Genomic DNA, 24,881 nt, shown 5'->3' with positions numbered 1-24,881 from the left:
TTAATAAATCCTCTTTATTTTTGGGTGACCCATCTGTGACCATCCCTCATTTCTGACTGACAAGTTTGGAGACCTCTCACTGATCTCCCAGGTGGTCTAGGGGTCTATTCATCTGGGCTAGACCCCAAGTGACTGCAAGCCCCCTGTGCTTTTCACAAATAAAAGTAAAGTACCCACGAAGAAATGAAACACAGCTATCCAATATATTCTCTGTTTCCAGAGGAAAGAAAAAAATCTCTTCCCAGATGGGAAAATGAACCATGTATTAGTCTGTGTTTTTCTGCTGCCTAGCCATAAGCAAAATAAAGTAGTGAAAATATGTAATACATGTGATAATACTTTTTCTTCTTTTGTCCTCCCCTTTTTCCCCTTGTTCTATTTGAGTTCTGAAGATGCACAGCATGTCCAAGAAAAGTATTATTTCCCCTTTATCTTTTATTTCTGGACAGCAACTTTTCTTGCTCTGTCTGCAGTTCTCATCAATGACAGTCATTAAATAGGGGACATAAACCTCCATCAAAACACAGGAACAGAAACAGCTGTTATGTGTATTGATTCAGTGAAACAGGGTACTTGTGCTTTAAAAAAAAAAAAAAAGGTTATTCACCATTCCCTGAAATAATCAAATGCTTAAGATGCCACTTTCAGAGGGGACAGAGGTTTACCAATAAATATGACTGAATTTATAAGGGAAAATTTGTTCCATATTTGTTCCAAATTTGTTCTAGAAGTAAGAAATACCAGGGCAAGGGCAAGCTGGAATTATTCATAACCACGATATTTAGCTGCTGATAATTTGCTCCAGTGATGTGGGACATCTCTGTTTTTGCATTGCAAAAAAGATGCTTTTTTTCAAATTAAAAAAAAATAAAATCAGACATTGCAGAAATACATGTGAAAAAGAGGTGAGGATGAGCTTCCAGCCATTACAGGGAATTGCAGCATGGCAAATTTCATGGGTATTTTGCTATTTGTCAGTAACAGTGAAGTATGGCTACAATAAACCATGGTACGAATGGTGAAAAAGTACTCCCAAAGTTATAATTAAACAAAAATTGCTCTTTCTGTATGTAATTTTTTTCCTGAAAGTTAATGGAAGAAGAGCTGTAGCCTGGTTTGTCAGGGACATGGTAGCAGGGGTAAGCAGCAAGCACACGAGAGCCCTTGTAAGAGAAACTCACTCATCAATAAGTGACATGACTGGGTGTGGGAACTCAGTACATCACTCCGGATGTCCAGAGCTACCGAGACAACCCTTGGGGGGCTTGGAGGTCCTGGAATGTTGCCAAAAGTACCTGGTGGCTTGACTTTGATCCTTCTAAAGAAATGACACCTGAATGTGAGGAAATGAGAGAATTTCAAGCTTGAATGGTGAGGGGATGATATTCACTTGATAAAGCTTAAATTATAATGCACTGTACAGGGGGGTTTGGAATTCTGTACATGGGGGTCGGGAGTCCCAAGATGGAGGGATTTGGGCGTGCCCTGTCCTTCTTCTTTCTTCTCCTTGGCATCCATGTTCAGGATGATGTTGGCATGTGTGGATTGGTTCATAGTGAAAGTGCACTTGCCAACAAGGGCGAAAAGTATTGGAAATTGAAGGTAAATATCTTATACGTAGTTTTTACTATAAAAGAGACAACCACCCCGTGGGCAGGAGTGAGTGCCCTTGGCTGTCTTGCTGATCAGACCTCGGCTGGACAGACAGAAAAACTTTGTAGATAAGGAACAATAAGCTCAACTGAAGACCAAAAGTAAGAGTCCAGACTCCTTCTTCGAAAGCATGGCCTGCCCAGAACCACCTTTTCCCATGTTGGGGCAGAGACAAGTGACAAACGACCCTGGCAACTGGGAGAAGGCAGCACTGAGTGCTCACCTTGGGAAATCTGTCAGGTTTATTACAACAGAGGAGTGCATTTAAAATTAAACAGCAGACATCAATGACATGAAAGCAGTGATTCTGGGTTTTTTTCTGCTTGGATCTCAGTGAGCCATCACTAGTGGTTGCCATCAGAATAATTAATTATCCTTATCCATGAAAAGTTATTTAGCAAAGACTCCTGTAAACTGAAGCCCCTAAACCAAAGGTCTCTCTAACATGCAGGATGGAGAACTGTGCCTCAAAGTGCTGCCCCTGCCAGATGGTGAAAGTCAAGCACAGAGCAAATCACCCTCTGCAGAGGTGGCGAGCCCTACTGTGGAGGGCTGCTCCTGTTGCTGAGCTCTGCAGCACAACATTTATTATATTAATGGCTTCACCTGGGGTTTTTTTCCCTAATATTTCAGCTGAGGTCTTGCAAGAGGCTGATTTACATCTCTGTGAGTCTGTGTATCAGGCTGCCTTTCCTTTCATCTGGTGGTTTGCTTGTCACTGTGACTTAGATCGGAGGCTCTGCAGCAATGGTTCAACACAGACAAACCACTCCATCTGCTCCTTCATCTCCCTGCCGACAAAGCAGATACAACAGGTTTGGTGTTGTCCAGTGAAGTATTAAAATTCAAACAAACAAGCAAACAAACAACAAAAAAAGAATTTGTAGTGAGGAATCACAATGAAAATTTACAGCCCTTCCTCTCTCTCTCTCACATACGCTGAAACCTGTTTACTGTGTTTCTCCAGGATAACACATTCATCAGACTATGCGACTACTTTTTTTTTTTTTTTTTTACAACAGGTATCTGATGTTAAAAATATTCCTTGTGATTAACCTTTTTAACATTTAGCAGTATCCTAGCTCTAGAATTCAGCATGTGTAGAACACACTTGATTTTTAGGAGGTGCAGGCTGGTCTGTGCTTCTCTGCTTTTCTTATTTCTTTTCAGGGAATAAGATGCAGTGAAAACATAGGAACTGTGCTTATGAACATTTAATAATGATTTAGGAATTTAAGATCATTTAGTGCAAGGTATTTTTAAGTTCTCATTAAGCTGTAATTGAAACATCATCCTTGTGGATATTCTGTGAAGTAATTTCATATTCATGACCTGAGAGTTGAGTCAAACCTCCAGAGTTAAAGATTGCTCAAGATCTAATTCTTCTGTGGGCAATATTCTCAACTATTAAAGGCATTATAAATAAATTGCTTAATTTAAAAACTACAACAAAATCTAATAGACCTTTCCAGTTAAATTAAAGCTTTTCAAGAAGACTTGATTAATGGTACACTGCATTAATTAATTTTAAATATATTATCTTTGCATTTCTAAAAAAGACCTTTAAATATGCTTAGTCTTCTATACTTAAGAAGAAAAGATGAGTATTTGCAGGAAACCTCAAAAACTACAGGGTTTTCTTTGTGCAAATGGACAGAAGAGAATCTTTATTTCTCATCACAGTTCTTCTGCCTTACCACATTTGTGTTTCAGATCCTCAACTATCACATGAGGAAAAGAAGGAAATCATGTCTTTGTGATGCATTTGAATTGCTTTATTTCTGTATCAGTGCAGGCAATAAAAAGCACTTAGATTAACATGAAGTCTCTAACGGAATGGTAAAGTGTGAGGAGCTATCAGCCCCGTGCCATTTAGCTATAACCATGAATACAGCTTTAACAAAAATCTCAGGGGGCTTGGTAGAGGTGATTCCTATAGGCTTCCCTCTTTATTTGAACACAGTTTTAAATTTCTCAGGGTAAAGTTTCTTCCTACTCTGTGAAGGTCCAGCCTCCACTTCTGGCAAGGTCCCACAAGGGCTGTGAGAAGCCTCCCAGTACCAAGACAGGGCTGATTAGGGGCTTTCTTGTCTCTGACACAGGTTGAATCCCTGAATTACGGGATTGAGGCAGTAAGTGCTGAACATTGCTGCTGTTCAATCAACTCGTGCCCAGGTTACCTCCTCTTCTTCTGCCTTGCTTCTGCTGCATCCTGCAGTCACACTGCACTTGCTGGGCAGCCTCTGCTCAGCAAAGCTTCTGACTGCCCCCTCCACAAAGGAATTTAGGGCAGCTCCTTGCAGCCGGGGAGTCTCCCTGGACAGACTGGTAGAGCCACCCACAACCCCGACAACAGGCAAGGAAGCTGCAGGAAGGTTTAATTTCATCCCAAAACAGGCACCTTCATCTGCTCCTGCGAGTCATCCCACATTCTCCACTGACTGACTGGATGGATGCCCACCGAGCACATGGGACTCCAAGGAGCTGCTCTCATGGACACCTCTGCAGGGACCTGTGATCCACTGAGTGAAAACCCTGCCTGGGATGAGCCAGTTAGACTCTGCTTCACAGAACTGCCAGAAAGAAACACCCTGGCTTTACCAGCTGGGTTTTAGTATTTATTTTTATTCCATCTACCAGAAGGATGCATACATTTTTCATGCCAAAGATTTCATCAGTCACCCAATCACAGGAACTATCCTGGATTCAGTATCCTGAAATATTCCCAAAAATTTTCCCAAGGAAATTAGGAGGAAAAAAAAAAAAAAAGTAAGCAGAAGGACTGTAGCCATGATATTTTCTGAAAAATCCTTTTGCCAGGATTTTCTCCTGAGAAACTGAGGAGCCTCAGGAAACAAATGTAAACAATAACTATCTGCTGCTGTGGAATGCAACAGGTGCATCTCAGATTGGTCCATGTGGATTGTTTTCAATTGATGACCAATCACAGCCACCTGTGTTGAGGCTGTGAGCAGTCGCAGGATTTTGTTATGCATTCCATTCCTTTTCTTTCTAGCCTTCTGAAGGACCATTTTCTCTCTATTCTTTTAGTATAGTTTTAGTGTATCATTTTAATATAATATATATGATAATATAATAAATCAGCCTTCTGAAACATGGAGTCAAGATTCTCATCTCATCCCTCACCCTTGGCACCCTCGAACACAACAACAAAAAGACTGTGATCTTTGTTTTTTACTTATTCTTTTATGTAAACTGCATTTAGCTGAAAATGCTTTGACTAGATTTGGCTTTCTTCATTAGGTGGTTCTCGATTTGCCACCACCACCACAACACCTGGGCAGGTCATTCTGGTGTTCACTGTCATAAAGTTCATCACAAGTTACATTCTCCTCCTTCTCCCCATTCTGCATGCCCACCATGAGGACTGATAGCCATATGCCTTCAGGAAAGCACCCTTATTGCTGGACTGTGGTTCTGGCAATGGGGAATTCTATAAAGTGTGGAATAAAACAGAATTATTATTTCCAGTTCATGGCATTACCTCATTTTCTTATTAAAAAACCCCCAAAATTGAAGTATTATGTTTGTTTGGTTACATTACTTTTATTCTCTTTTCTTCCACACAGTAAATTTGGTAGATAATATTCTGATAGAAGTGAAACAGGCGAGCTGTGGCTGCCCAAGGCTGGAGTCACCGCCTTTGCCCAGGAGCCACCACAGCCAAGTTCCAGGCGGCCTGGGGAGCACTCGGAGAATCTGAGGCAGCAGAATTGTGTCTGGGTCCCCGTGCTGGCTGCCAGCAGAGCCCCGGCAGTGGGTGCTGGGATCTGGGGTCCCCCCGTGGTGGGGATTGGTGTGCCTGGGTCAGGCGCTGCATTGTCTGTCTGGAGCCACCTGGGGATCGCCGTTACCAGCGGGGCTGCGGTTGGGAGAGGGGAGAGTTGTGATACCCGAGCTGGGGGACCCTCGACAGCCTGCGGAGAGGTGTTCGGATAGGAGGGACCCCTGGGACCCTGAAACATGGCCCCAGAGAGGGGGGGAATTCCGCAGCCTGGAGATACTGGGAGCATGGACAAGGGGGACCCATGGGTGCCCCAGAGAGGGGGGGAATTCCGCAGCCTGGAGATACTGGGAACATGGACAAGGGGGACCCATGGGTACCCCAGAGCCCTGAAATGGGGACCCCAAGAGGCAAGACCCTGGAACTGCTCTGACACCAAACTGGGGAGCCAGGAAAGGGGAAGCACTGAGATTCCTGGGACCTCCGGCAACCCAAACAGAGAGGACCCCACAAACTCCAAAGAGGAAAGACCAGAGTGGGGGAACTCCTGGGTGGGAGTTTTTAATGAATCTTGGTGTTTCCGAGGCTTTTATGGACACAAGGTACCTGGTAGATTCTATAGATAGATTTGGGCAGAAGGAACTCCCAACCCCATATATTCTCTTGCTTCCCCCAAAAAGAGCATTTCCCTTTCCCAAACCTTGCGTGAATGAACAAGCAGTCAACAAGAAAAAGGAAGATGCCCCAGAACATCCAGGCAGGTGAGGAGAAGTCACTGCCCCTTTCCCCCTCCATCTCCCAGCCCAGCATCACCCCTGGCTGCAGGACAGCCCCACTGCCAACACTGTGCTTCCAGGGATGAACTGGGGTGGTCTCCTTCCCCTTCATCTGGCATGGAGGCAAAGCCCATCCTCTCCTTGTTCTTTCTCCCCTAGACAAGGAGCTGAGGATGGAGACCAGGAGGACAAATCCCTGTGGCAGAACCTTGTGGAAGAGGCTGTTTTGAGCAGCTCCATAATGCAGGAATGCAATGGGGAGGATGAACCCCAGAGATCTTGCACAAGGGGCTCCAAATCCAGCCCAGGGAGCTCCAAGGAGGAAAGACCCACCCTGTGCCAGGATGGCAGGCAGAGATCCAGCTGGAGTTTGGAGCTCTACAAGTGCTTAGAATGTGACAAGAGCTTCAGCTGGAGCTCTAGCCTGACATGTCACCAGAAGATCCACATTGGGGACCAGCCCTGTGAGTGTGGAGAATGTAGGAAGAGCTTCATTCAGAGCTCCAATCTGATCTGTTACCAGATGATCCCCAGTGGGAAACTGCCCTACACATGCTTGGAATGTGGGAAGAGCTTCAATAACAGCTCAGTCCTATTGGAATTTACCAATATTACTGGACGGGACTGCCTTGGTCTGTCTGGCCTCGGCTACTGACCAAATAGCAGCACCTGTGGTCCTTCCTCCCCAGAGACGCTATTCAGTACCTGTGGTCGCAGCTGGTCACGTGGAGACAAGTTGGGCATGCCCCGAACTCCAGTGCTTGCGGCTGGAGCTTGCTGTTAAAGGGAGGTGACTCCTGAAGCCTTCCTGAGCTGGAGAAACCTTTAAGGCAAGGTGAAGAAGGAGTGGGTCCTGATGGAGAGTTTTTAATCCAGAGTTTTTACTTTGAGCCTCATGGCCTCTGAATCCTGCAACAACTCCAGCAGCACTCTCCACCAGAACCCCAACGGCATGGTCTGTTTGTCCTTTTACCTGGGGAGAGGGCAGGGGAGGGAACAGAGAGACTACCAACCAGGTATGAGGGGAGGGGTCTTGGGTGAGAAGGACACCTGGGTGGGCCAATGGCCCCCCAGGGGGTGGAGAGCATCCTTTGAACCTGCCAATCACTCAACGCTCCCCTTGGAATTTCTGGGTTCATAGACAATGCCCAGCAGGGGTCAAGGGTGGGGAAAGGAGAGGTGATTGACACCCCACCTGGGGAAGGAAACTTCAGGAAGAAACCAGGGGAAACTGAGGCAAGCCATGACATTACAGTGCAACCTGTCCTCTTTAGGCACCAGCACATCCCCAGTGGTGAACAGCCCTTGGAGTGCCAGGAATGCAGGAAGAGCTTTACCACGAGCTCCTACCTGATTTGCCACCAGTGGATCCACACTGAGGAGGGACCCTATGAGTGTCCTGATTGTGGGAGGAGGTTTTATACAAGCTCCAATCTCCTCCTGCACCAGAAGATTCACATGGAGGAGAGGCATTTCCGCTGCCCTGACTGCAGGAAGGGTTTCTACCTCAACTCCAACCTCATCTCCCACTGGTGCATCCACACTAGGAGAGGCCCTACAAATGTCTGGAGTTTGGGAAGAGCTTCTCCTCGCAGTCATCCTTGACCCAACACCAACGAACCCACCAATAAGGGAAGCCCTGTGAATGCCCCCAGTTGCACAAAGAGCTTTGTCCTCTGTTCCAACTTCATCCCTATCACAGGACCCATGTTGGGCAGAGACCTGGTGACCTGCATTCCCCAACATCCACATTGGGAAGACACCTGTCCCTTTGCTTGCACCTGGCAATGATGTGAGGTGGGACCAAAGAACATGAGAGTCTGGCCATGTCCCCATCATTATCTTCAATCCCACCTCAGGCCATTGCCAGAGACAGAGAAAGGAACTCTCTCCCAAAGAGAAGGGAGTCCTTTCCAGGTGGAAGAAAATACATGGTCCAGAACAGCCGGGTCAGCGTTGTCACAGTTTTCCCTGTAAATCATTTCTTTGTCTTATCCCTTCTGTTCTCAATATTGTTGCGGTTCCCAGTAACTTGTTCTTATCCCAGCCCGGGATCTTTGCCTTTTGTGCTTTCACACAGGGCCACTGTTTACACAGCTGGAGCCCTGATCAGTCACCAGGAGGCATTTCTGCTCATCCATGCTGTAGTACTGTGAACTCACTTGAAATTTTGGTATTACTGCAGCTGAATGAGGCTTTGCCACTGTTTATGCGTAGGCTGATTGCTGTCCTTTCCTTTGCATAATTCACCAAACAACAACAAAAGTACAGTAAAAATGGCAGCTGAAAACAATTTAAGAAGGAAAAAACCATTTCCCCCAGAAAGAACTTTGTCAAACCAGAAACAGAATCAACTCTACTCAAGGATGTGTTGCAAATTCCACCAACAGACATGAAAACGTTTGACACCATAAATGTGTGTGGGTTCACCGCTTTCCCAAAGTGCTTTCAGCTTCATTTGAGGAGTGAAACAAATTCATGCTTCAGCAGCTGATGCATGGGCTAGGCGCACCAGGCAGCTGAGCTGCTTTGTGCAGCCAGAAGTAAAACAAACTTTCTCAGCAGTATCTGGTTTGCTTTCTCTTTAATTTCTTCCCATGTGAAAGGAGACAGACTTCAGGCTTATGGCTTCAAGGATGTTTGAGTTTTAACCCACTCGTAATTCACCTCATCTGCCTTTTTATGTAACCTGGTCTCATAAAACAGATAGATTTTTATTTATTTAACATGGGACATAAGGACAGCTCAACAACTGCCCCAGTGTTTCATTTCTTCAAACAAAATTGTATACAAAACAAGTTCCATCAGAGTCAAAGCAAGCTGCTGCATGGTTCAGTTAAAATAAGCTCATTTTCAGAACTAAACCACAAAGTTGGGAATGTGAATAAAGGTGTGATATTGCTATAAAATGAACTGGCAAATTCTGTAAGTTCATGATTAACCATTACAGATGGATCTTCTCCAAAGAAGACTGAAAGAAGAATTTCTTTATTAATCATGACTGTATAATCAAAATATGTTTAAGTCCTGGGTTTTCAACTTTTTTTTTTTTTTTTTTTTTTTTTTTTTTTTTTTTGTAAATGTTACATTTAGCATCATGCTTCAAGGGAAAATAAAAACTGTCATATTTCCAATTTAGGTAAAGTATACTTTTGAAACTAAACATTTCAGTGCTGTTTCTTTGGTTTTTAAACTAGTACTGTAACTCTGAAATATTGCTATTTCACAGCTCTTAGGTCACAGTATTTTACTCTAATAGAAGTAAGTTTGACTTGAGACTGTAAGACCATTAGCTATTACAGTTTGTTGGTTTGGGGTTTCTTTGAACACATTTCTAATAAAGCCTCTTTTTTTGCAACATCTTGCTGTTACTCTGACACTTTTACCACGTCCCCTCCTGCAGATGGATAAACACATGCACAGATGTAAGACAATCCAAACTTTAAACCCCAGTTAAGGAAATACGGATTTTGGGGCAGGACGTGGAAGCACTACAACGTAGCCCTGTAGACATAAACATGAATGTGTATTGTAAACTCCATATCCATAGACATGTGAGTCTTAGGCAAAAATGATCATTATATTGAATTTTCTAGAATTTATGGAGCAATGGCTTTAACGTGGGAAGTAGATAAGCAGGATGTTCTGATAAGCTTAAGGTAAGGAGCCTCAATCCACAATTGCAGAATGAAATTTAGTTATAAATATACCTGAAAATGAGATTAAAACACAAACGAGGTTGCATGTTGGGAATCCAAAGGGAAAATACAACTTTTTTTTCATGAAAGAGGAAAGAAAAAGAAATAGAAAATTGGAGAAATGCCAAGAGAAAATATGAGAAGTACATGAAAAGGGTTAGTACCACCATGGGTCCAGCCCTGGTTTCTCTGTCAGGTATGACCCCAGGCAGCCAGACCAGTAAGGTGGGACAGGAGAAGCCTTGTAGGAGCAGCTGGGACAGCAAAGGACAGCAATGACAGCAAGGACTCCCGACACTTTTTAGACATGTTGTGCCATGTTGGACACTGGTTGATTTAGGGGTGTCTTGCTTTAGGAGAGATGGTAGCAATGGCACATGCACCACAAGCACCCTCTGGGCTACGGCATGTCCAACATATCCCTCATGAACTCCCTCATGATCTCTGCTCTCCTGAGGAGTCCCTGAGGTCCATCGTGTGTCCAGCTCTGCTGGATAGCTGAACAAAGTACCCAAAGCTGGTGAGAAATGCTGTGAACAGCACCAGCACCAGCTCCCTTAGAACAGGAGGAACACCTGTAGCTGATGCTGAGTGAGTGCAATGTGCTGATGGGTGGTTTGGCAGCAGAGCCTTGACTTAGCACCATGCAGGAGATGTCCCCTTGTCCGGTTTTGTTTTGTTTCCTTTTTGCTCCCACTGCTGACACGGAGCTGCTGTGGCTGAGGCTGAGACACCCCTCCTACCTTGTCAGCAGCAACCCCTGTCCAGAACTGGCTATAAAATATGAGCAAAGCAGCTGGGAACATCAATGCATAGAATCCTGTGGCTCAGGAGCTCTTATGTCAGAGCCTTGTCTGTGCCTTATGTCTATCAGCACCTCCTTCTCTGTGCACAAAATAGTATTTGGTGGAGGTTTTTTGCCTAAGAGGTCTTGAGAAGCAAATGTTTTATAGAGATTCTCATGAGTGTATCCATTATGTTAATTTCTGGGAAAAAGAAAGGCCATGGTAGCAGATCAGCTGGGAGCCGGTCACTCTCTGCAAAGGCCTTGAGTATAATGTGGGAACACCACGTTCCAGGATGGGCAAGAAGGGTCAATGTGCTCAAGGTGCTGCAGCTGAGGTTTGGGTTCACCTGGAGCACAGTCAGGGGTGGTGAGCACTGGAAGATCCAGCTGCAGTCCCCATCCATGTCCCTTTCAGTGATGGCTTGAGGGTGTCTCAGCCTGGATCCAGAGCACCCTGGGGGGCTCCTGGGGCTGGCTTTGCACTCAGGGTGAGGATGGCCAGGAGCCTCTGAGGCCAGCAGTGGGGACCAAGGCTGGGGCTCGTGGCCTGGCAGGTGTGGCTCTGGGGGCTGGGACATGCCAGGGCTTGGGTCACAGGGTGAGCAGGGGCACGGTCAGCTTGGCAGCTCAGTGACATGGTTCTGCTGCCTGTGACATCACAGAGGAGAGGTCATGCAGGCATCTGTGTCCAGGAGCAGCTCTGGGCAGTTGGATTCTGGCAGCCAGTGAGTGAACATGCAGGGGAAATGCTGGGCTGGATGGGGGCTGGGAAAGGTGCCCTGGGGATTTAAAGCCAGAGTGAGAGCTGGGACCCCAGGGCAGGGCACTGTCCTCAGGGCTGAGGGAAGTGGGGCTTGGGGCTCTCAGCGTGGCAGGTGCCCAGAGAGACTCTGGGGAGATTCCAGGTGTCACCAGCCCCCCTGGTCCCTCCTAGCCAGACATGCTGAACCCCCTTTCTCCCACCAGGCCATGTCTCCAACAGTGGCCTTTGTCCTGGCCCTGTTAGCCACCCATGCTGGGCTGAAGGTGGAACTTCAAGTTGACAAGCATGAAGTGAAACAGATGCTGGAGCGCGAGGAGTATTTGCATCAAGAGATGGCTCGGCTCCTGCAGGAGATCGAGGGGAGCAGTGGGACCATGGAAGCCTTGCTCTGTTCTGCACTGGAAAAGCAGTGGCTTCTTTGGGTCAGTGCAGCAGCCCTGGTTCTGGTTCTTGCTATGGCCTGCTGGCTGCTCAGGAGAGGAAAGTGTGGCTTTGCCAGCAGGAGGAGGCAGGAGGGATCCAGCAGCCAGGAGAAGGTCAGTGAGCATGAGAAGGACAAGAGTGCAGGCAGGGGTGGCAGCATTTTGGCTGTGCCCAGCCCATCACCAGTGGGCACATCCAGGATAAAGCTGGAGTAGACTGTGAGCAACCTGATCTCCTTGGGAATGTCCCTGCTCATTGCTGTGGGGTCACCCTGGACGGTCCTTAAAGGTGACTCCCAAGCCCAGCTGTTCTGTGATTCTGTCATTCTGCAGCAGGGCCTGCCCAGCACGAAGGTGCTGCAGGAGCTGGTGGACGAGCTCCTCGGTGTCTGCCGAGTGCTCTCCCGGAGGAGCTTCATGCCGGAGCTGCACCCAGCTGCCGGGACGGACGCCAGCCCTGCAGCCTGCAGCGTCCAGGAGAGCAGCAGCACCTACCGCACGCTGGTCATCCTGCGGCCACCCCCCGGCCACTCCTTCAGCCCGGAGAGCACCAAGTGGCCGCCAGCCAGGCGCATCCGTGTGGCGCTGGAGTGCCTGTGCTCCAGGGAGCAGCTGCTGGGGCACACGTGCTTCCTGCACGCCGCTGGTGGCCAGCTGCCCACGGATCAGGAGTGGTACCTGCTGGACACCCTCTGCACGGGCTCCTACTTGGACCTGCAGAAAGTCACCCGCTGGGTGCAGATGTTGGTGCTGGCGGCCTGGCTGCTTCTGCCGCAGTCCCGCCACTGCCAGCTCACGGCGCTGCCCTCCGGCAAGTCCTGCAGCTTCCAGCTGAGCGGCGCCTCTGGCCTGCACTGCAGCATCGAGATGGCTCTGGCCGTGCAGCTCGGCAGCTCAGGGGCCTGCCTGAGCCTTGAGTAGGCAGCAGCCGGCTCTGCCAGCAGCACCGTGTGGCCCAGAGAGCTGCCACCTCTGAGACTCACTGCTGTGATGGTGCTGCTGCTGGGGTGACAGCATGGTGACCAAAAAGGAGTTGAGGAAGGTGAAGTCAACCATTCCTCATGGGACTTTTTTTGGTTTTCTGTTAGGATTCTTTAGTTCCTTTACTATGAATTCTAAAAAATATAGCCAGCTGATAATACTTGTAAAACCTTCTAAGGCAGAGTTGGGAAGGTTAACAGGACTTCAAATATGTAGAAGCTTTTGTTAAGATAACTTATACGTCCATAGGAGGATTTCCTACAGACTTTTATTATTTAAAAAAAAATAAAATTCAATTATTTTACAAACATTCAGTCTACCATCAAGTCAGTAAGAGAAAGGAGAAGCTGGGTCAGAAGAGTGCTACGTGCATGAGTGTGGGGAGGGTCAGCTTACTAGAGGGTTGGTGTGGCAGTAAGTGTATCTAAGGATTTTTGTGGGTGCAGGCCTTGCGAACAGGCCCACTAGACAGCCAGTGCTGTTCCTTTTTCTTTATTCAGTCCCTTGTTGTGGTTCAAGAAACCTTTTAAAATTTTAAGAAGTGAGACGTTGTTTCTCACAATGCATAAAGCTGATGCAATATCAAGGGCATAGAAGGCAGAGCTGCCATTCCGTGCATGGGTGTCTGGCATTTTGCCAAGCACCCAGCGCTGTCCATTTTGCTTCGTTGATTTTTTTATTGCTCTCAATAAAACATCTATAACTCATTCCCACTTGGAATCTGGGTCATTCATAACAACCCTGGCCTCGTGAAGAGCTGCTCCTGGCGCTGGCTGTGCTCAGCCCGCTGTGCCAAGCAGCCGCGGCCATGGAGACACAGGCGGGAGCTCTGCCCGAGGCCGGCAGCCGGCCAGGCCCGGCTCGCAGCTGCGAGGACGCCGGCAGCCTGTGCCTGAGCCGAGGCCGTGGCGGGGGGTTTGCGGGCAGGGCTTTTGCGAGCCGGCCGGAATGTGCCGCCTCCCGTGTGGGCCCGGCTGCGGCAGAGGCAGCGGGAGCGCGGCGGGGCCGGCAGCGGCGGGCAGAGGCCGCGGAGAGCAGCAGCCCGGCCGGGCCCGCTGCGGAGCGGCAGGGAGCTCCCGGGCAGCCCTCGGCCGTGTCTGTGCCCGCCGGGCAGGAGCCGCGGCAGGAGCCGGCCATAGCGGCAGCTCGCCGTGCCCGGGGCCGCGGCCGCAGCTCTCCCCGCCCGGTCGCAGCAGCCGCCGCTCGCCTCCGAGGCTCCGGCGCTTCCCGAAGAGGACGGGCCCGGCCCCCGGGACGCGCTGGAGCCCCGCAGCGAGAGGAGCCGCCGGCGCCGCAAACGGCAGCGCGGATGGCGCGGCTTGGGGAGGAGCAGATGAGGCTCTTTCTGGGCCACGCTGTGGCAGCTCTGCCCTCTCGCCTTCGCCTTGAGCCCTTTGCTGCTTTTCCCTGAGCACTGATCCCCGTCCTTGGCCAAGGACCCCCGGAGCCCTTTCCAGGGCTGGGGGGAAAGCTTTCTCAGTCACAGAATCACAGAATCACTGGGTTGGAAGAGACTTTCAAGATCATGGAGTCCAATCCATGCTCTAACACCTCAACTAAACCACGGCACCGAGTGCCAAATCTAGTATTTTTTTAAACACTTCCAGGGATGGTGACTCCAAAAGCTGCCTGGAGGGGTCTGTCCCAGGAAGAACCAAGGTAGCACTGGGGCCTTCTACCCCCCGGAGCTTTTAGGTCTGGAAGTTTGTCTTTCTGCTTAGGGAAAGGCCATGGAAAAGTACTGGGAAATCTAGTCACTAATAGAGTAGGCTCTACAGAGCTACAAATATATGTGCAGAGAACATAGAAAACAGAAAAAAAATTTAAAACTCAAACAGCATCAGCGAGGTCTTGGGCATGAACACATGGATCCAGATGGTCTTCTCAGCCCTATTTTGGTGTATTTCTGAGAACCAAAGAAATCCTGTTTGAGCCTGTGGGGAGATGAGTTTGGGAAGTAAAAGTTCATTCGTATTTTTCTCCTTGGGGCAGCTCCTGTTCCTAACATCAGCCAAACCTGTCTCCAGCCTGATGCCTCTGATGGTTGCAGCCAAACAATTCACGGCAGGCAGAAGACACTGATACTTTCAGGGACATGACTTTCTCCAGTGAGTGTGAGTCAGAATAAAAACTCCAGAAACCACAACTCCATTGGAAAATTCCCTTATTTTTCATTCTGTAAATAAGCTCTGTATCCACTTCTGAATTGTCAGTTGTTTGTTAAGGATGGGAATTTCTCGTTTATTATTTTTTTAATGTGGTTTGGAACTGAATAGTGGTCTCCTTCCTTCACAAACTCCAGCCCAAACTGCCTTTGGAACATGGCCCACTGGGCAGTTTTTGCCCAGTCATGGTACTTCTGGACAAGAAAGCAAGGGCAATGGTATTTGCAGCCAAAAGCCAACAAAGCCTGGGACAGCCAAAGCACCCTGTGGAGATCCAGGCCTCCAGCTGTTACTAGAAATCAGCAAAGTTCCAGCCAAATGGTTCTGTGTCACTAAGTGCAATCTCTTTGCCTGGATCAGAGCCTTGGTCAACTGAAAGATGAGCAAGGATGCTCCCAAAGGCCCATGACATCGTTGTTGTTTTGCTCATCTTGTTTAAGTTTGCAATAAACGTTGAGCTGATGGGGGGGGGGGGGGGAAGAAAAGAGACTTATGACAGGGCCATGACATTCCACAAGAGGAATCGCTGGTGTGCATTTCCTCGACCTGTCTCAACCTTATTAAAGAATTGTAGCCCTGATTTATAACAGACAGGTATGAAACAACCTTTGAGAGACAGAAGCTAAAATGGCTTGTGGGTTTTTTTTAAGAAAGCGGAAAATTATCCAAAGGGTGTTGTTTTGTGACATTTTAAAATACACTACATAAAAATTACCAACTGAAATAAATAAAGAAGTAAAAAAAAGTATTTTGGTATATGAATAATTAGAAACACAAAAATGTGGACATGGAAAGGCATGTTTTCATACAAACAATGAAATTGCAGACAAAAAAACACAGGGCTGTTGACATTTACCTGTCCTCCTGTGACATTGTCGAGTGCTCTAACCACATTTCCAAAAGACCTAGAAACAAAACAGAAGCAGAGAAAGGAGAAGCTGTTTAGCTCTTGGAGTGAAAGCCAGCCCACACAGGAGATGTCTCCTGTAAATGCCCAAAACCTGCACAATGCAGGAGGGCTGTGCCAGAAGGCAGATGATGCATTTTCCTCTCAAGTGCATGGGCACTGAGCCTGTTCCTGAAGCACTGGGGTTCCCTGCCTCAGCTCCTAAAGGGAGCTTCTTCTTTCATGTTGGGTTTCAGTTTCTAAACTGTGTGGTTCCTCTCCTGACCGCGGAGTATTTCCTTCTGCAAACCATAGGAAAGGAATGTTCCTGAGAACTGTTACCTGACAGCTTTGATAGGGGGTAGGTTGCTCTTTCTTTGCAAGCAAATTCTTCTTTTTTCATTAGTGTGTCAGTATGATTTTGAGACATACAAAAATGCTAAAGAAATTAACCCAGAGCTGTCCTACACTTGAGAGACAAGGAGATCTTCCAGGTCCTGTTCCTCGATGCAGGCAAGACCTCGGCAGCATGGAGATGTCTCTGACAAAGCCTTCTGAGCACACTCACAAATTCTGAGCAGCACTGAGAGATGGGACAATCTATCCCCAGTGTCTGAACAGCTTGCCTGACTTCACACTGGATAGACATTCCACCAGAAAAACTCCTGGACCATGGTTGTGTAGAAGTAACTGCAGTTGGACTCACCCGCTGCCAATATATTCCAATTCTGTGTATGTCATCATGGGATTTTTCATGTTCACCATTCTCCCTGATGGAAACAAAATAAAAGATGCTCAGTTTAAAGCAGAGATCCCAGCTTCCAAGAGACACAAAAGGCAGCCCCATTGTCTGGGGATCTGAGCCCTTTGTGGTCAGCTGGGTAACAATAATAACAACCACAGCAGCAAAAAAAACCAAAACAAAACCAAAACAAATCCCACAAAAATAAGTAGAACAAAACAAAAACAACCTTCCCCCCCCCCCCAAAAGAAAAAAAAATCCCCAACAAAAAAAGATAAAACTCCAAAACCAGTCAATTTCTGTGAGGTTTTTTTGCCCTGATGACTGGTTGGAAGTCAGGAGTCTAAGGAGAATTTAGGAAGCTAAAAACCCACTGCAAAGGAGCCCGAAACAGCTTCAAAAAAACCCCAAAATCTCCCAAACCCCCACGGGTACAATAAACTTCACTTTATGCCACTGGCTACTGACCAACATGAAAGACAAATTGATTGTGAAGTAGATTTGGACCACTGCATACTAAGGTTTTATGAATTTCCTAGCAAAACTGTTACTGACTCAGAACCCCCCTAGTTTTTAGTATATTTGCTATGTATAAATGTGCTTCAGAAAACAAAATTACTGTAGGCAAAAAAGCCCAAAACAAACCCCCATTGAAGACTTTTTATTAAGTTGCTAAAAATGGAATATAGATAGTATAAAAAATAAAAAAGGAGTCTTTGAAGTGTTTTCTCAGCCCAAAATTCCAGTAGACTGAGTAGTATGTGTGCGTTTACTCTTGTTATTTTATTTATACAAGCACTGCACTATTTGGCTTATTTAATGAAAGGTAAAGCTCTGGTGACTGTTCCAGAAGAATAATCTTACCATCAGAGATAAATTGGAGACTTGGCTTTTATCTATGTCAGTAAATGAGAGTGATTCCATTCTGCTACTCAGCTCCTGAAGCCGTCGCTGTTGTTCTTCTACAAGCAATCTTGCCTCGTGCTCACACTGCAAAGCCTTGTCTAACTCCTCATGTATATTGTCTTCATTGATTCTCTGGAAAGAGAAACAAGTTGTGCCTGATTCTGTAACTATATTCAGTGGTTTCCCTACCACTGAGTTCGTTCCACTTGCAAACATACCAAATTCTAAAACAAAACATGCTGAGGATTAGTATTGAGGTGGTTTCTTTGACATGAAGATATCACTGAATAATAAGATGGTAGACCAGTTAATTGCTGTGTTTTTTATAAAGAACTTTCATGTAATTAAAGTCTTAGGATTCATTATTCTATTCTAATTAGCACCATAGGATGCAAAAATTCAATATTTAAAAGGAAAAATATGCAGATCAATGTTCAGAATTATAGTGGATAACTTACTAACCCTTGTAAACACCTTTGTGGACTGTTCTTCTCATCCAGGAACTGTTCCAGAAACAAGAAATAATTCTTCAAGGAAAGTTGTCATCTGCATTTCAACTACAATCTGAAATGTGATAATTTTCATCTAACTGTCCAAAAACACTAAGGGAATAAGACCTGTTAAGAGCAAAACTGAAGATTATTAGATATTATTGAGTAAAAAAAAATCCATTTTACTAGCTAGGAGCAGGAAGGACAATGGGTAAGACATCATCTAGCAGACAGTCCCTGCTTGGAAGTGTTTGGATTGGGACACCCTGACAGGTTCTACCAACTAGGCCTCAGGTCAGGGAACCCACAGTGTTTCAGTAAGTCCATCAGCAGCAGCAAAAGACTCAGGGGAATTTTGGGCATTTGTGCTCCTGAGAATATAGATAAAAGTTTTTTTTCCTCCTGCCATAAAGTTAACTTCTTCAGGGAAACAGACCCACTAAAACTTGTATTGAATTTATTAGAACATTCATCAACATCCCTACAAAGTTTAAACTGCTATTTTTATATTTCATGAACTTCTTATAAACATTCTTACTGAATAACGCTCATTCCAACTGACTTTATTCTGTTGAAGTGAAATTTTCTTTTAGGATACATAAATCACATCAACATTTCCAACAAATGGGAGAACATGGATTGCTGAAGACCAGACTGATTTATACAGGCTATTTCTTCTACAAATCAAAAGGAAACTCCAGTGAAATTTCAAAATACATCTGTCTTCTAGTTTAGTGACATTTACAAGACAAGGTTTCTGGGAAATTCTGTTGAAAGTAAATAAATTTTGTGCTTGTTATCCAAAAGAACACAAATCAAAAAATGTGTAAAAAGGAGAATCCCTTTTAAGCAAGAGAGCCTCCAAATCAAATGCACTTAAATGTTGAAGTTCATTTAATTGGTTCTGCAGTCTCTGGGCTTTTTCAGCATCTTTTTGCATCTCATTGAAAGTCCATCTGCATTCTGCAAGCTGCAGGTGCAGTGTGTGGGACTCTACCTCTTACACATGAAGCCTTTGTGAAAATTCAAATATTTCTTGCTGCAAGATTGCTATGTTTCTGTCAGCAAACAAAAACAAGCTGATGGGCTATAAAAGCTGCTATTTTAGCAATAAAATAAATAATATTTAAGACTCAAGAAAATACAGACAAAACATTTTTTTTTCCTCCATCTCTAAAAGACATACACAAGGGCAAAAGTTTGAACCTGTCACCTACCAAGTGTTAGTGCAAATTCTGTTTACAAGTACTATTTTCACCTAAAGTTTACTATAAAAGACTATTAGAGAAAGAGTTTATCCTTTCATTTTGCTTAAAGGGAAGAAGGTTATCTTTACTGAAAGACAGGATGGTAAACATGAGAAAGTAGAAAACAACAATAAATAGCAACCCAAACACTTACATAAGCCAAAAGCAAATTTGTTTTTATCAGCTAATACAGATCTGATAGAATTTGAAAAAAAAATTTTCTTAGATACTCTAAACCACCTCCAAAAATTCTTTGTCTATAAAAGACCTATTCACACCCTGATAGTGTGAATAATAATGTGACAAATCAACTTTGGACTGTCCATATACTGGTACTTCGTTGTCGTGGACTCATCACTATCCCCCTATCAAGGGAGCTTCACTGTTGCTATAAATAAACCTGTTTCCATGAAGGAGAACTGTAAATCTGCTTACTGTGCTGGGCAGTCTGTCATACAATCCAGCTTCCAGGGCCTGGGCATTTACTCTGTTGAGCCCACGAGCCAGCCTCTGTATCAGGGAGTCCCTCTCCAGGTAAGCTTTGCACCCGTGAATGCTCCCTTGAGCTGTCTTCATCAGTACGCTCAGGTTGCCCATCAGTTTTGCAAAGCTGTACTGATAAGTGAGTGTCCAGAAGGCCAGAGGTGTGCATCTTTAAGAAACAACAACACAAAGGAAACATCGAGCAGGTTATTAGTTCCCGTTTCTTGTATAATATCCCATTCTTTTTCACTTATACAGGATGGAACCTGTAAATGTTCTGAAAGACACAATGCTGGATCTGAAACACTGTTCAAACTTTGCTTTTAAAGGATATTAATTTGATTTATTGAAAACAGCATGATCTATTTGCAGGAAACCTGAGCCAGACACTTAATACATTTTTTTAAAAATTATTGTATTCAATTTTAGTAAATTAGTAATCCAAGTATATCCATTAGAAGTTCGCAATGATTGCAAATAATTAAAAAACAGACTTTAATTTTTTGTAGCCAAGACATTCTAGATTCAGTTAATGAATCACAGATCTGCCTGGGCAGTGGACAACACTAAGTCAAAGTGTGGAGTAACTCCATCAACTGAGCAAAAGACACCCACAAATCTGAAAACTCTCTGATGTAGGTCTCTGCTCCTGTCAACAGGGAACAGACCTCATGTAGCTTCCATGCTCACAGCTCTGAGAGAGAAAGAGGAGAAGTTTCCAAGCCAACACCAAAAATATTTCATATTGCTAGGAATAGAAACAGAGCAAATGTTACCACACAATGAAAGGAGAGATTTTCTAAACATGCCAAGAACTTTCCTTTGTCCCTGCTTTCCTCACCCTGCATAAAGATGGCAGAATTGTTATTCAATGGGTAGCTGGATAAAGACATTAGAAAGGCCCAAAGTGGTCATTTAAGAAGAGAAAGTTTTCAGAAAATAATTCTGTGAAATATATCCAGTGTGCCAAATCCACAGCAAAACAAGTGAAAAACAAAACAACAACAAAACATCCCCTCTGCTTTTCTACCTGAAAGCTTGAAACAATTTTCAAGCCATTTTTACAGTCAAATTCTCGCACTAAACTAAAAGAGTGTATAAAATAGAAATAAACATTTCTACAATGGTAGCTAATGAAGCTTGACAAAAAAGTTGGGTGGAAAGACAGAACATTCCTCACATGAAATGATAATCCGTATCTACAAAATGCCTTAATTAGGAATGCCAGTACATCCTACCTGTACTTAAAAAACATTTTCAAATTATCTTCTCCAAGGTGTTGGTTACATTTATTCATGTATTAAAATTTTTTAAAGGTAGCATAATAACAAAAAGGATAAGAGAATGGCAGAGTTCTTCCACAGCTCAGCACAACAAATGCAGCAAATCCTCAGCACAGTAAATATTTTGACAGTATGTTTTTAAAAGCGTAAACAATGTGTGCCGCATTTTTTTCCTTACTATTGAACTTTTTTTTTTTTTTCTATTTACTGTTTATTATTTACTATTGAGGCTTTTTTCTATCCTGTTTACTGTTGAGGCTTTTGTCCTTACAACTGAGCCTTCATCCAGGCTGAAGCTGGCTGGAGGATTCAGTAATGTCCCAGAGGATTCTTCAGTTTCCTTCCTTTCTTCAACCTGGTCTTTCCATTGCACACTTGAGGATGAACGCTGTCTTCGTGAACTGGAAAGTTTCCACAGTAAGATACTTTAACCAAAATTACTTCCTTCAAATGCAGTGTTCTTTTAACCAAAATTACTTCCGTCAAATGCACTGGGTTCTTTAAAGTTCTTTTAAAAGAACTTTAAAGTTCTTTTAAAGGATAATCAATGGATATGGCAGATACCACTTTAGCACACCACATGGCTTCTGAAGCTCCTTGCCTTTCTTAATTGAATGAAGAAATTTATATTCCTTCTAAGAAAGATTTCTCAAGTGGTTATATTTTCGTTACCAAGCCTCGTGTCATGCAATTCATAAGATTATTTGGATATGGCATCAAAATTACATGTTACAAACAGAATTCTTCATATTTTAATTAACAGCTGTCTTCAGAGAGACTATGTCACTTCTTGGATCATCAACCTGATTTCAAGTACAGTTCTTGCTCCTAAGGTTTCCACATGCTGGCCTCTACTCTGTCATGACTTTTAAAGCAGACTACCCAGAATTTAAATCTGTTATCGTACTGTATCAGTCAGGAAAACAGATATATCAAGAGCCTGGCATGACTAAACAGGCAGCTGATGAGGAAACTACAAGGCCAAACAACAGCATAAAGGAGATGGAAGCAGAGACAGGAATCCAAGGAAGAATTGAAAAAGATTTCCTGAGTATTTAGGTACAGTGTATTGTATTGGATAAGAATAATAAAAAGGTTAGAGGGCTTTTGGATAAAAGTTCTAGCTGACAAGCTCTTTTCAGCTAGGACAGGTGGATAGGGATTAGGAACTGGGGAGGTTATGGGGAACCAGGGACTCTGCAAAATAAAAACCTTTTCAGGGTACCCTGCACCTTCAAGCAGTTTGCTCCCAGTGATCTACCCAAAATAAGGAAAAAAGGGGTATGGATTGTAGAGACAGATATTATCCTGCTCTTGGAGTAACAGGGGAAAGAGATCATAAAGTAGAATTTTCAGTTCAGTGAAATGTTGAGGCTTAGCCGTGTGGCTGCAGTGCCGAGTTTAGAAAGATGGGAGTGGATTCCCGAGGGTTTGTTAAGGGGAGGGAGGGTTAGGGATGGAGTTAGGGAGAAGGAGCAGTGAGGGGAGTGCGAAGGAGGGGGAGAGGGAGAGCCTAGGGGATGGAAGGACCAATACCCTTCCAGAGCCTCCTCAAACTAACTCAGCCACTTACTGTTAGCCAGAACTCAGAGCTTACTTACCCTGATGCACCTGGCAACTTAAAAAAGAAAACTGTGTCTAAAAGTAGGCTTCTTCACAGTCTATATCCTGCCCTATCTTTACAAGATTCAGCTTTGAATGAAAACTGGCTTGTGTTTCTGCTTGTTTTGAGAAGGACCTTAGGTCCTGTCCACAAATTCCTCTGTTTTTCACTAGCACTGTGTACTGATAACTTGGCTTAGGTGTTCATCACGACAAACAGCCACAACACGTTCCATCAAAGCCCCAAACCAGCATTACACACTAAGTGTAACTCCCTAAAGCTGTAATCTTCAGAACTATTCTGCAGCATTTAACTGTCTGGGGGAGTTTTTTTCACTTGAACCAGAAAACCTCCAACCCACCACACACTTTGCACCAAAAAAACTTTGAGCCAGCATCTCATGGAACTTTCCATCTATTAATACATCATACCTGACAAGCCATTTCTGTTTCAGCTTTTTCTTTCAAAAAAGAAAAGAAATTGTGCTTTGCAATTCCCATTGTGACGGCTATTCCTTGGTAGTAATGATCGTCACATCTGCCCCTGAGTCCAAAATTCCATTTACCCGTGTGGTTTGGCCATCCCTGCTCACGGAACACGTGAGATGTGGTTTTCTGCTCCCTACCGCTTGTGACCAATTGGTGTAAGTTGGCAAAGCGTCACATAGCGGCAGGGGTCTCTCACACTCCTGGAAATCGGAGAGAGACACAGGGATGGCCTGAATGATCACCTGGCCTTTGGCCAGGGAAATCGGTGGGTAAACACAAAAGAATCCGATGGCAAAAGTATCAATGTTGGACGGCAGCAATTCCGGAATGATAGTGATCTCTGGGGGTGTGAATTTGGTGTCGCCTACAACAACACACACACACTTTGGACCCGGTACCAGGTACCTGGTGCCTGAGGCACAACCATCACGAGTTGGCACTGGGAGTCTGTGATGTCAAGATCCTCAACCAGCTGCAACCTGAAGGGCGAAACCACAGAAGAGGTGGTTAGCAACGGAAGAGAATGAGTAGGATTTACGGTCACATTTGGTGTATTTAAAGTCATGTCCGGTAAATGGGCATGTTGGGATCCCCTCCCCAAATCCCCTTTTTTTGATGATAAAATGCCTGCCTCATTTCTGTCCGCACGCAGGGAGGGGCTGCGCTCAGATTTTAGTTTTTTTGTTGAGAATTAAGTCCCTCCTGGGATGCCGCCTGCTTCCTTCAGAACATGTGGAATTGGCTCTGGAGTGGGCAGTCTGGCATCCAGTGATCGAGGCTCCCACAAAGATGGCATTGCCCATGGGTTGGGTCTCCCTTGAACTGGGGTGCGTTGCGTCTGGGTTGCCATCACATCGGTTGGAAAATCCGGGGATTCGACAAATGACACCCAACGCATAGGAGTCCTCATTGCGGTGATGTCCTCTTTCATAATAACTGGGACCTTCCTCTGGCACACTTCTAGCATGTTCTGGATGGTGGGCGTAGGGTCAAGGGGAAGACTGAGGATGGCTGCCTTGCATGCGGTGTTGGCATTCGTGGCAGCCATCTCCAGCAGCACTTCAGATCAAGCGCTTTCACCCTGGACTTGTTGGTCGATAGCCCTGCGGAGACGCTCGACGAAAACTATAAACGGCTCTTCGCTCCCTTGAACAATCTTTGAGAAGGTTAGTGGTGGTGTGGTAGATTTTAGAGAGAGGAAAGCCCGCTCCGTGACTTTAGCACTCTCCCGTAGCGCAGTGCGAGGGAGAACCCTAGCCTGGGTCGCCCCATCGGCCCAAGAGACCAAGCAGATGTTCTGTGCAGACCACTTCACCACCACCGATTGTGCTGCTCTGGGAATCTGCCCACAAATATGGGAGGATGTCCCTGACCCCCTTTTTCCATGCCTCCTCCCAAACCAAGAACTGGGTTGGGTTGAGGAGACATGAAAAAAGAGTCCGCAAATCGGCAGGAACTACATTAGTCTCTAATAAAGAGGCTCGAAGGAGCCTCGGAAGTATTCACTCTCCCGGGAAAACTCCTTCTGAGCCTTGCACAATTCCTTGATGGTGGAGTAGGGGAAAGGGGTCCACCGCGCTTTTACAGGTCCCTCTCCCTCTCATTGGTAAGTGACCAGGGCCGCAGTGATGACAGGCATGGACCCGGTGTTCCGGTCCTCGGGCCCCGCCCCCCCGGAAACCAGGTCGTGGGAACCGGAAGGTGGGGTGTGGGAACTGGAACAGGGGAGGAGGGGGCAGTGCATGGGAGACTGGGCGGGACC

At 45.4% G+C, this 24,881-nt stretch overlaps 1 long non-coding RNA gene across 5 annotated transcripts; it reads right to left on the bottom strand.

The window, feature by feature from the left end:
• Positions 1-1,117: 1,117 nt before the first annotated feature.
• On the bottom strand, positions 1,118-24,728 carry LOC135290565 (uncharacterized). 5 transcript variants are annotated; one of them, XR_010353329.1, is made up of 10 exons: positions 23,525-24,728; positions 21,300-21,429; positions 20,414-20,493; positions 19,698-19,914; positions 17,987-18,088; positions 17,483-17,656; positions 16,583-16,646; positions 15,847-15,895; positions 6,880-6,997; positions 1,118-2,444 (listed from the first exon to the last, which is right to left on the bottom strand). It is a non-coding gene; the product is annotated as an uncharacterized LOC135290565 (long non-coding RNA). The 5 variants fall into 5 exon arrangements; XR_010353328.1 differs by having other exon boundaries at positions 20,414-21,429; XR_010353330.1 differs by lacking the exon at positions 20,414-20,493.
• Positions 24,729-24,881: the final 153 nt, after the last annotated feature.

Source organism: Passer domesticus, chromosome Z (genome assembly GCF_036417665.1).
Source record: "Passer domesticus isolate bPasDom1 chromosome Z, bPasDom1.hap1, whole genome shotgun sequence".
Lineage (NCBI taxonomy): Eukaryota > Metazoa > Chordata > Aves > Passeriformes > Passeridae > Passer > Passer domesticus.
Note: the sequence above shows the minus strand (reverse complement) of the source record. Positions and strands in the feature narration are given on the sequence as shown.